We start from the raw sequence: 13,798 nt of genomic DNA on the forward strand, positions 1-13,798 counted from the left end.
CCAACCTCCTAAGTTGTTTTTAAGTTTCACACATGAAGCACTCTCTACGCTGTACGTTCCTCAGGCTTTGATAAATGCACTGTCATGTGGCCACTAAGACAGTAACATACAGTTTCACAGCCTACAGTTTAAAAAATCCTATTTCTATGCTATGCTAATTGTTGTTAGAAACTAAATTTGTTTGGAGAGAACCTGTTGGCATAAAAGAAGAAATCACCAATAATTTTGAAAGTTTCTGACCTGAACTGTGATCCAGAAAGCTCCATTTGACAAAATGCCTTCATTTTAGCCTGAAATTCTTGCTGAAGATAAAAAACAAATGTAATGAATCTTGGAAATTCATTAAAGCCTTTCAGCAGACCCTCATTAGACCTGGAAAAGGTCTGAGAGGGGCAAATGGCAGTGCTTTGGTCTCATACACCATCACCTTGAAGAGGTTCTAAGGGGCTCCATATGTTTTAGACAGGAAATACTTTTAAATACGAGGGAGATATTTTTTTCATAGTAGAAAAGTAGAGATGTACATACGCCTGGTACGAAAGAAGCCATGACACCTACCTTTATTTTCTATCATTCTGGGTTTTTCTTTTTTTAATATGATCTAACTGCACCAGTCAAAAGGCAGAGATTGTCAGGGTGGACAACAAGATAAGACTCGACCATATTCTTCCAACAAGAAACCAAAAAGAATACTTAGGAATAAATTTAACCAAGGAGGAAAAAGATCCGTACACTGAAAACTATAAGACATTAATGAAAGAAATTGAAGAAGACACGAACAAATGGAAAGTTATTTGTGCTCATGGATTGGAAGAATACTGTTGAAGTGTCCATCCTACCCAAAGTCATCTACAGAGTCAGTGCAATCCCCATCAAAATTCCAATGACATTTTTCACAGAAATAGAAAAATCCTAAAACTTGTATGCAGCCACAAAAGACCCCGAGTAGTCAAAGAAATCTTGAGAAAGAAGGACAAAGCTGGAGGCATCACACTTCTTGATTTCAAACTATATTACAAAGCTATAGAAATCAAAACAATATGGCATAAACAATAGTGGCAAAAAAAAGACACAGATCAATAAAACAATAGAAAATCCAGAAATAAACCCATACATAAATGGTCAATTTATGACAAAAGATCTAAGAATATACAATAGAGGAAAGATAGTCCCTTCAATGGCATTGGGAAAACTGGAAAGCCACATGCAAAAGAAAGAAAGTAGACCGTTATCTTACACCATACACCAAAATTGACTCAAAATGGATTAAAGACTTGAAGATAAGACCTGAAACATGAAAGTCCTAGAAGAAAACATAGGTGTTAAGCTTTTTGACATAGGTCTTGGTAACAACTTTTTTTAATCTGACACCAAAAGCAATGGCAACAAAAGCAAAACAAACAAGTGAGACTACGTTAAACTACAAAGTTTCTACACAGCAAAGGAAATCATCAACACAATGAGAAGGCAAACCATGGAATAGGAGAAAATATATTTGCAAGTCATATATCAGATAAGAGGCTAATATCCAAAATATATACATTTTATACAACTCAATAGCAGAAAAACAAGAAATCCAATTAAAAATGAGTAGAGCATCTGAATAGACATTTTTTCCAAAGATGACATATAGATGGCCAACAGGTGCATGAAAAGGTGCACAATATCACTAATTATCAGAAAAATGCAAATCAATACCACAGGGGGATATCACCTAACAAGTGTCAGAATGTCTTTATCATAAAAACAAATAAGTGTTGGTGATGATGTGGAGAAAAGGGGACCCTTGTGCACTGTTGGTTGGAATGTAAATTGGTTCAACTATTATGGAAAACAGTGTGGAGGTTCCTCAAAAAATTAAAAATAGAAGTACCATATGATCCAGCAATCCCACTTCTGGGTATTTATCTAAAGAAAATGAAAAGACTAACTTGAAAAGATATTTGTGCACCCTCATCTTCACTGCAGGATTATTTGCAATAGCCTAGACATGGAAACAACCTAAGTGCCCATCAATGGATAACGGATAAAGAAAATGTGGTATATACACACATACAATGGAATGTTATTCACTCAAAAAAAAAGAATGAAATCTTTCCATATGTGACAATATGGACGGATCTCAAGGGCGTTATGCTAAGTGAGACATCAGAGGAAATAAGAGAGAAAAGACAAATAGCATATGATTTCACTTACATGGAATCTAAAAAGTCCACCCCACAAAAAAACCCAAGCTCATACATACAGATAAGGGATTTGTATTGCCAAGGTGGCTGGGCAAAACGGGTGAAAGGGGTCAAAAGGTACAAACTTCCAGTTTTAAAATAAGTCCTGGGGATCTAATGTACAGTATGAGGAGTATAGTTAGTAATGCTGTACTACATATTTGAAAGTTACTAAGAGATAGATCTTAATAGTTGCCATCAAAAGAAAAATTTGTTTGTAACTTTGTAAGGTGACAGACATTAACTAGACTTATTGTGGTGATCGTTTCACAACGTACACAAATATCGAATCCTTGTGTTATCTCTCTGAGACTAATGTGATATGTCATTTACACCTCAAAAAAAGGTTTAAAAATATTAAGAAAAAAAATTTTTCAAACATCAAAAGATACCACAAAATGTCAACAGTGGTTATTCTCAATGGTACTTGCCAGTGAGTCTTTCCTTTCCACTCCTCTGTATTTTACAAATAGTTTTAAGATGAGCATTTGTTATTTTTTAAATCAACAAAAGCTATTTTAAAATAAATATCCTTTTATGACATCAAAACAAAACCAATTATAAAGATTTGGTAGCTTAAAACAAAAAGAAAAGATACAAATGCAAACACTAGTAAAAAGAAAGCAGATGTATCCATACTAATTTCAGAACAGCAGACTTTAGAATAAGGAAAATTATCAGGGACCAATTGAGACTCTATATAATCAAAGAGATCAACTCTCCAGGAAGGCACAGCATTTCCAAACGTGTGCACCCAACAACAGAGCAGAAAAATACACGAGGCAAAGGGGAAACTGACACACTCAGTATTATTGTTGGAGACTTCAACACTCCTCACTAGTAACCAGCATATTTCAAAACAAGAGAATATTATGATGGTGTCATGAGTATAAGAATGGGAAATGGAGTCACCATGATATAGAGTCTCTCTTAGTGGTTCATGATTATTTAACAGTTTAATTTGTCTGGTTTGTTTTTACTATATAACTAATCAATATTAGCAAACTTGTTTAACACTACTCAAAAAAGATAGCATTCAATATGCATAGTTACTGGGATTTTGGAATATAATTTCCAACAAAGTTCTTTATAGCAAATAAACAGAACTCTGTGGATGTATCCAATTCTAGAATATTTAACAGTGTGTTATATTATGTGATATGGAATCCAGTTCATAAGATCAGGCCAACGTCAAGTAAACTACTACAGAAACACTGATGGGCAAAGCTTTCCACAGACTCAGCTTGCGCCTAGAGGGATCTAATATTTCTTAATGAAGCCAAGTCAGAGTGAAAAGGAGAGGGTGGCAGCACTGGCTTCTCTGAACATCACTGCAGGTGAGACTTGGCCCCAAGCCTTTCACTGGCACAGAGTCCAGGAGTAAGCATGGGCAGACCACCTGCCTTGGGTGAAAACTCCTTGGAGCATGCCCATTGTGGTGGTGGGAATCCACTCCTGGAACCGACTCCCAGCTTTGAGATATAATTGACATGTAACATTGTGTACGGTTAAGGTGTACTTGTGATGATTTGATGCACGTATATGTTGCAAAATGTTTACCACAATCAGGTGAGTTAACACAGCCATCCCCTCACATAGTTACCATTTTGTTATGGTGAGAACACTAAAGTTCTACTCTCCTAGCAACTGTCAAGTGAAGAATGTTGTGAACTGTAGTCACCACGCTGTACACTACATCCCCAGGACCCTATAACTGACAGCCTGTGCCCTGTGACCAACATCTCTCCATTTTCCCACCCCGAGCCCCTGGCAACACCATTCTACTCTCTGCTTCCCTGAGTTTGGCTTTAATACATTCAACATATAAGTGAGATCACACAATATTTATCTTTCTCTGGTTTATTTCAATTTGCCTCTTGAATGGAGATACACATCACTTGGGAGCCCCACATTTGGGACGGGATGTTCCCTCATGTTTTGTGACACGTTGTGAACATATTTACATATATTTATCTAAGATTTCTGCGAGGTGAGTTCATCCGTGGGGGAAATGTGTTGGCTCTGCCAGGGACCTGGGAAGTCCAATGGCCTGACTTTAAGCAATTTCCCTGGCAGTTCTCAGACACTGATTGGTGTTCATATGTCTTTATGAAATTTCAAAAGAAAAAAGATTTCTAATAGTTCCATCCAGATCCTTCAATGTCCTTGGAATCTGCTGCTGGAGGGAGGATTTCCTTATTCCTTAAAGTGTTTTCCTCCAGAATGATGGCCATTCCAGGACAGGCTGGGTCTTTCTCCGGTCTTTAAGGGTTTGAGCTGTAGGTCACCTGACTGTACCTATGCTCCAGGGCCACACAGCATCGAGGCAGCTTTCCTCCAGGATCTAAGGCTGCTTGACTCCTGGACCTGGACAATGCCACTTAGGTTGTTCCATGCCTATTTATGCAAAAGGGTGGCTTTCACATTCTTTGTATCTATTTATATATCCTGTATTCATAAAAATTCGGGATTTCCAGTCTGCCATATAGACATATTTCCAGAAACAGAAGTCCACCTATATTTCCTGCCAAAGAGGTTTATTTTTATACCTAGCAGTCATATTTGTTCTGTTATTAATCTTTTATTAAAATATTTCTTTCCAATAATTTTAGTTCACCTTACAGTGTCTTTTCTATTTTAAATGTGTCTTTTAAAATATATTCTGGCTATTCAGTTACCTGAATTTTCCACGACTATATTTGTTTCTACTGATATATTTATGTATATATCGTATCGTGGTGGTTTTTTTCCTAGAATGAAAGCCAGAGTAGCAACAATAAACTCCATCCCCCTAGAGAGAATATGAATTAACTTCTGTGATGTGTTCCTATGGGCATCACGGACCCAGATTCCACCTATTACGTCTCGACTTGAGGTTTTTGGAAACTAAAACATCAGTAAAGCTTTGAATCCAAACCACAAGTGAGACAGTTTTGTGTTTAAAACTTAAGACGTTTTTTCACACGCAGAACCCAGGGAATTTTCTTTTCTGCCTGGTTAGAACGCGTCTGGTCTCTTCCCCGAGCTCCCTTTCTCTTGTCACTCCGGGCCGGTTACGGGTCTCGCCTTCACTCCCACTCACGTGGTCTCAAAGTTCCCATTAAGGTCAAACCTCAAAGTCACCAAGGCAGCGGATTCCCCACAAGGGAGCTGAAGCCTCAGGGAAAATCACACTCTATTTTTTGCTCCCTGTTAAGTTTCGCCCTTGGGGCTTTCCCTGTTCACTCCAAGTTTGGTTTTGTATCTGAGAGACTGTTGTTCTGTCTTATCTGACATTTCGAGGTGCTTTGTGGTAGCAGCCCTGAGTATTCTCTCTGCTACAGCGTCTTCGAACACGACTGATTTTTTTCAAACTGATAGCGTAAGTTACTGCCCAGCTCTTCTTTGACAGAGGAGAGGGGAGAAGACCCTGTGAAGTTAACTAGACCACTCTGGTTTCCACATTAATTACTTTCCAACCTAAAACTATCCGCCTCTTGACTCCCACTGCAAGCTTTTTTTCCATTCCACAGTTTATCTGGTCAACACTCCTTCACACACAAAACGAGGCATGTGCAGAAGCCACAGAGGGGCAGCTGTTTGCTCAAGGGAGCCCCAGAATCCAGACGGGTCCCATCGGATCGTAGCTTACAGGTCTCAAAGGACCTCCCCACAGACGATGCACTGATTTCAGAAACAAATAGTGAGTTCACAATGGAGAACCAGGCAGACAACTGCTTACCCAGGTCACAGTTATGTCACCACCATCCGGATTGTGACGTTCCAGCATCAGCTGCCTCCTGATGTGATGGCACCAGGACAGCAGCGTTTCTGCCAAAACCCAGAAGCCACATCTAGTCACAAAGCAACATCAGACAAACAAATGGAGCGACATCTTATAAAGGGGCAGCCTGGCTTTCTTCAAACACATCCAGCGCGAGGAGGAGGAGAAGGTGAGAGACAGACACAGTCCTGGACCAGATCCTGAGCCAGGAAGGCCATTTTTCTATAAAGTACAATACAGAGAAAATTGGTGAAAGTTGAATATGAACTGTGGAATACGTAATAGTATTAAATCCATGTTAACATTTTTATGTTGATAATGTTTTTATCAAAGAATATTTTTGATTTTATTAAGAGGAAAAGTATCTTCAACTTAATCTCAAACAGTTCAGACAAAAATCCTAGCGTCAGAGAGGGAGGGAGGGTCAGAGAGAGGGTGGGTAACACGCTCACACCACAGATGAAGACAGAGCAATGAGAGATAATACAAAAATTGTGACTTTGGTGAAACACGCTCTAGTTCCTTTTATTATTCTCGCACTTTTACTGAAGTTCAAAACTATAAATGTAAATATAAATTACTAGCAAAAACTATGGGAGAAAACAAAACAAATAAAACCCCAGCGTGTCACGTTCTGGCCTTTGTCTACCCAAAAGGTCCCCTTTTACTAATTTGCACACAAGCTCTCAGAGGCCTGCGATTGCTGGGCGTTCTGCTCTGAGGCTTGTGGAATTAATCCATTCATTAAATAAATGACCATGAGCTCCTGGAACACGCCAGGCTTTTCTCTAAGCTCTGGGCATAGAACAGTGAGCAAAATTGACAATGTTCCTGCTCACATTGGCGTTTACATTCCAGTGGAGGGTGACAGAAATCAATCAAATATTTCAAAATTTATAGAGTTTCTGATAGCAGCAATTTCTAGGAAGAAAAACACAGCATGGCCAGGAGATAGGGAGTAAGTGGGAGGGAGGAGGAAGGAGGGGGGAGAGGGTTCCCAGGTAGCAAGGTCGTGAGGCCACAGTGGGCCATCATTTCAGCCTTGGCGCTATATTTGAATCCCTGGGGGCTTTTAAAAAAAACACCAATTTCCAGGCACCCCCACCAAGGATTCCAATTTCATTCACTTGTGCTTGTAATTGGCATCAATTTTTTTTTTTAACAGCTCCCTGGACTAACTCCAGTCTGCAGCTGGGGTTAATAATCCTGAGGTAGGGCTGTTACACCTTGGTGAGTATCTCAAGTTTCCTCTCAGTGGGATGTGGAAGGTTTGAGCTGGAGGAGACAAAGTCGGACTTGCCTTTAAAGACGCTCTGGGGAGAGCAGAGGGGGAAGTCAGGTGACACATGGGGAGGCTGTCACGACAACCCAGGTGCCTGCTGGTCAGGACCAGGTGGGTGCAGCTGATGATGGAGTGAGAAGTGGGGCGGGGGTGCAGGGTCGTTCCAGCTGTATTTACCACTGAGTCACTCTTATCAGCCCCTGTTTAAAACTGGTGAGAGAGAAAAGACTCGCACCTGGCTGTATAAGCAACTACAAGCGGGTTTTTGCCATTTCCTGAGTTAGGAGGACAAAGGAGAGGATGGCTAGCAGGTGGGATCAGTAATCTGTTTTTTGACATAATCAATTTGAAAAGTCCAACTCAGGAGTTGAATAGCCAGGTGAGAATGAAGACAACGGAGCCCAATAACGTAGGAAATTAACCTTTACACCTGATTTCCTAGAAGAAACAAGAATGCTGATACTGGCTCCTACCTCTGCTGTGTTTTCATCCTAAAGGAAGTTTATCAAATAAGACACAGTGTTAGATCCTTGCGTTTTTCTGTGATTTGTGGATGCATCATAAACTATCATTTCAATAGGAAAGTGTGCTTAGGTATTGTTTCAAGGAGCAGTAAAAAAGCAGAAAGCAAGTCCCTGGGGGTGTATGTGTGAGAGGCTCCATGACAGGGAAGCAGAGAACTGACTCACGAGCCATTTTCTGTGCAGCAAAGCACTGAGGCCTCAAGATCACCTGGAAATTTTGAGAGCTAGCAAGTCCTCTTTACAAGTAGGCACCACTCCGAGCTCTCCCTGCTCTTCCAGGCCCAAGGAGTCCACCACAGAATGACTCCCCTGTGGAAACAGAGGGTCTGCCATGGTCCCCAGCCATCAACAAGCCAGGAGCTGAGCAAGTTGACCAGGTGAGTCACCCACAGCACTGCTCCTGACAGTGTTTATGGTCAAGGCCCGTTGTCTTAGTCCATTCAGGCTGCTATGCCAGAACACAACAGACTGGGGGCTTCTGAAAAACAGAGGTTGATTGCTCACCGTTATGGAGGCTGGAGTCCAGCCTCAGTGCACCAGCATGGTTGGGTCCTGTCGATAGAGCCTCCTTGGGGCTACAGAGGCAGTCTTCACCTCCTGAGGTGAAGGAGCGGGGGAGTGTGTTGGCTTCTCTTTATAAGGGCACCAATCCCATCATGCGGGCTCCACCCTCGTGACCCACTCACCTCCCACAGGCCCCACCTGCCAACCTCGTCACCTGGGGGTCAGGATTTCAACAGATGAATTTGGGGGGACACGAGCTTTCAGCCTATAGCACCCATCCAATTCTGAGACAGATTTCATCCATGGCTAAAAGCAATCTTGGTTCAATAAAATTGGATCATTCAAAACCCTAAGTAAATTCCATTTATCAAGGTTTATTTTCAAGAGCACAGCACAAGTTGAAATTTTAAAAATCAATCAGGAAAATTGCCAGTGGGCTCTCAGTAAAGACAGGTCTGACCACTGTCTTCCACCAGAAAGGTGGGTATCAGGGACTCCACGGCATCCTCAGAAAGCTGAGTCACTGGAAAGACTAGAATTCATGGCGTTTCGCCTCACATGGTGAAGGATTGACGTGTTTAATTCACCCCATGAACTAAGAACCATTGCGGGAGAATATGCGCAAACGATGGTCATATGATGTGCAATTACAACCTCCGTTCTATTTGCTTTAATGTAGTCATCTCTTCCTAATAGTTTCAGTTAATGCTAGTGTATTAGTGATTTACTTATTCCATCATCTGTTACCTTTCTCTAGCGTTTTCCAGAAGGTACCAAAGGGGAAAAACGTGGGTGAAAATTCAAACAGCATGCAAATCTATTAATTCTTTAATCTATGTTGTTACAAACTGATTTGAAGGTAATACTGTACAATTTAGCGGTCAACACCTTAATCCAGTTCATTGGACACCAGCATTCTGCAGAAATGTAGGTTAGAAGTAGCCACTTCTGACAGAAGTAGTAAACACTGCTTTATGCGCGTCCTAAAGCGGACGTGATGGAGCACAGCATCCCGTGGCACATGCTTGACTCCTCAGCAACTTCGCTTGGAGCCAGCACCGGGATGAGCAGATCCAGGCACCCCAGGACTAGCTATGTAACCGGGCCAATGCTGAGCCTCTGGAAGTGTCAGTCTCTGCATCCTTGGAAAAGAAGCATAGTAAGTGAATCATGGATTTTATGAGGATTAAGTGAGAGAAATCTGAGGTGCTTAGCAAAATGTCTAAGGCAAGATCAGTGTTCACTACGTGTTAACTTTACATAAATTGTCTCATGCAACAACACACAAAAGGTGAAGTGTATTTTATCTTTACAGATGTGGAAATAGTGACTCAGAGGAGCCAAGTGCTTTTTCAAGGTCACACATGAAGGAAATGACACCTGGATTTCAGACCCAGGTGTGGGCGCCTCCCAACCCTGCATCCTCTCCTGCATCCCTCAGGTTCCCACCATCTTCCGCGGATTGCAGACAGAACGATCGCAGCAGCCTAAAAACGCTTACATGTTGGGGTGCCAATAACATGGCACACAATTTCCCTCAAAAAAAAAGAAAACTTTTACTTTGATTTTTCTTATTACACAAAATAACTTTTTTCCCCGCAACTATGATTTTAAAAGTGAATATATGCAGGAAAATAATTTGAAAAATCATATCAACGTCAAGCAGTTCAAACATAGCAATTCTGCATGCAGTACTTTCTAACCAACTGTCTGAATATGAGGATAATATCGCAAGCAAATATATCACCAGGACATTGTTTCGTAACCATTGGGAACTGCCTTAGGCCAAGCCTGGAGCAGAGAAAAGCCCCGTCTGTGCAGGCCCAACATCTGAATAGTCAGCAGGACCGTGCTCATTGGATGTCTCCTCCTGGATGTGCAGAGTCTACAATACTGATCAATACAAATACGTCTCATCTGCCTGCCTTGCCAAGCCACAAACACCGCGATCCTGCAGTCTGGTGTTTCCCCAGGGTTGATAAGCAATTATTGCAGCCTTTGATTAATATAGCTTGTTCTGGCCAAGGAATTCATTCCTAAAATTCCCACCTGTGAAGGAATAGAATGTCTCTTCAAGGTTGTGCTGGCAATTCAGGTGGTCCTGTGTCCAAATGCAGACAGCAACTTGGCGGAAACGGAGTCACACCTGCGTCTGGGGTGACCAGAATAGACCAGGCTTACTCCCCCTCCTGGTGCAGTGAAGCCATGTGACGAGTTTTCAAAAGTGGCCTCTCATAACTCCGTTTTTAAAATATTTTCTTTGAAAAAACAAGGCAACAACACCAAGACATCAAGCTATTCCCCTTTTCACCCTGAACAAGCAATTGTTATCCTTTGTGATTTTTCATGCATGGGCTAAAAATATTTGGAGAAACAAACTGTTCCAAAGCCCCAAACCGATTAACCCACCTCTTTGTCCGTAATGCTGTGCTGCAGACGTAAGCTTCATGTTGGAAATTCCACTCAGCAAGATATGCACGTAGTTTACCGATTTGCACTTAGAATAGCACCTCAGCTTTGTGATCAAGAATTTCATCACATTACTGTTTCAGTTGCTAAGTTGAATTATATAAAACAATTTAAAAAAATCTTAGGGATGTTCTAAAATGAATGTTTAATCTTGGTTGTATTTGTCTTGCTATACTGCAAAAAGTAGTGAAAATGTCAGACTTTTCAATTTACCAGTATGCACTTCGCCTGTGAGTGTAAAGTTATTTCCTTGAAATTCATGAAAAGACTGGAATTTTCTTTTTACCAGTTCACCTGTTATGAACTCTGCTTTCATTATTAACGTTTTTGCTTAAATTGCCAGATCTGGATGCTTCTCATGATTAATTTAGATTTGTAAACGGAGCCTGAATGGAGTAGTTGTGCATTACTAGCGTCTCTGCTATTGACAGCTGTGAGTGGAACAACTTACACATGGAAGCTGCTTAAAACAATAGCCTGAAGCAATTAACGTCGCAATAACCGCTCAGAAACAGCCACACCTGCTTCCCATCCATCCTTATTAACAAGGCCCACTCAAAATTACAAGTGATAGGAAGCAAAGTAACCATTACCAGCTGGTATGTGCAGATGTCAGAATGAACACCACGGAGGTGGGAGACCTGAATTCCATACAACCTGCAAACGTGTGTGATGAGAGTCTAGAACTTTCCTGATCGATTCTGTTGGGGTCAAAATGATTTTCTTTTCAACATGCAACAGTCTACCACGGGTTCTGAAGGGAGAGAAGGGAAACACGTAGAGCAAGTTGAGCGGTCAAACCGGGGGCTTTTTATATTTGAGGAAACTTTTTGTACCGCTGATCCAGTCTCCAGAGAGAAACAGGTTTCAGTGCCTCGTCTCCGATTGGGTTCGGGAGCAGGCCAATTCGGTATGGAAGAGCAGCGGGGGACGCGCCCATTGTCCTCCAGCTGTGCGGACAGGAATCCTTACCGGAGGATGCCGTGGCACGTGGGAGTGTTCGGGTTGCATGAAGAAAGCTCACACACGTATCAATCGTCCACATTTCAATATTTCAGAGACCCGAAAGTGCGGATTCAGTCAGTCGTCCTCGTCAGCTCACAGCCTGGGTTTCTTGCTGGGGCGAAGTAGTGGTGTGTTCCTTGAAACAAGGCGCTTTGCTAGACAGAATGAGCGCTAAGCAGTATCACAAGTTCCGTTGGTTCGAGATACAGCGGGCTTGACCTGGGCAAAGAAACAGATGGTAAATGAGGTCAAACCGATTAGTTACAAAACTTGCTGTTCTTTACAGATTTGGTCCTACAAAATAGAAATCTTTCGAGCATAATTGTGTTAGACTCTGCAGTTCTTTTAGATGGGAGTACTTTAGCTCACATTTTATTCTCTTCCAGAAACAAAGGATTGGTAACATTAGAGATTGTGTGTGGGCCTTGAACATGTGAGTGTATGTGTGTGCGTGCACTGCTGATGGCATAGTTTTTGTTCAGTGAAAACCAAGAAACCTGCTGATGCCCCCAAAAGTCTTTAAAACCACAAAGTGTCCATACGAGACTGTGACTACATAGACAGTCTGCTAAAATTAGTTTTCTTAAATCCACATTTTACAGGAAAAATGAAGAGGAAGCAGTATATAGCAAGTAAAGAAACAATGAAGAAAGTGTTCATGGGGAAAACCAGGAAAGTCAAAGGTGGTAGGTAGGACTATAAGAGACTGAGAATATCTCCGTATCTGCCTGATGGCTTAATTCTGAAGGGCCACCTCTTCTGGGAAGCCTTCCATGCTTACCTCATCTGAAATAGCAAACTTCTCACTCCTCACCAACCCTACTTCCATTGTTCTGCTTGAGTTCCTTCCTCCTCATCACTATCTGACACTAGACGCTTGTTTTTGTTTGGTTACTGCTTTGTCTTCAGGTGGCTGGTGGTGAATCTTTCCCAGAAGATAAACTACAAGATGGAAGGAATGTATCCTTTCGTCACTACTTATCTCTAGAGTCTAGAGAAGAGCCTGAAACCTAGTAATTCAATGAAATTAGGAAGAAATAACTAGTACAAGCCCAAAAGTACTTCTACAGATTCATCCCTACAAATGAATCCATTTTCCATATATTAACAAACAAAAGAAAGCATAGAAATTTCTCTGCTAAAAATACATCTTTTATTTATAAATACGCCAGGCCTCACGCCAATTATTTTTTAGTGCTTGTCATTGATCAAGGATTAAATGGAAAGTGTGAATTCTCCAGGGTTTTCCATTATTTTTAGGAGAAAAGCCATTTCATCATTTTGGTAACGGCACTGCCGCGCGAATCTGCCCGCCTTTGTTAAAATCAGAAACACATGGAGACCAGCCTTGATAATTCCCTGAGCAGATAAAACCAGTTTAGTCATTAAGCAAAGTTTAATTTGGCTTCTTTTGCAAGACTAACTTGACCCGGGTCATTTCTTGTTTAAGCCTCTGGAAATCGTAAGCAAAACTTAAAGTGTTTCCCCAGGTCGGCACGAGGTAAGTGCTGACCAACCCTCTTTCATTAGGAAAATTCTAATGTTGTAGTCGATGAAACCAGTCACCACCCCACACTCCACAGCCACTGGATAACGATACACACAGAGCCTCCTTCCTAGTTTGGTGTGACCGCTCCTGTTCTCGAAATGACTTTTGGGTGCGTGCACAACAAACTTTTACTAATTACTACTTCGGTCACTCACTGGCTTTACTTCTGAACTTTTGACACTCTTTACCATTTTCAACTCTTGCTTTTTACTTAAATCTGGACATGTGATTATTATCATTTACGTCATTTCAAACATAGAGAATTATGTCTAACATCAAATCCATTATTTTTTAAAAGTATGAGTAATTGGTAATTCTGATGCCATAACGAAAATTATTTATATGTAATTTTACAGAAAAACTCCTGATTTTGCTAAATTTTACTATAGCTAGAAAGAATTGGGTCTGTTCCTAGATCTTACTGTAGTAACATTTGAGTTAACCAACTAAACCTCTTTTAAGATGGAGATCATTAAG

The sequence above is a fragment of the Equus quagga genome, chromosome 12 (assembly GCF_021613505.1).
Source record: "Equus quagga isolate Etosha38 chromosome 12, UCLA_HA_Equagga_1.0, whole genome shotgun sequence".
In the NCBI taxonomy this organism is placed as follows: domain Eukaryota; kingdom Metazoa; phylum Chordata; class Mammalia; order Perissodactyla; family Equidae; genus Equus; species Equus quagga.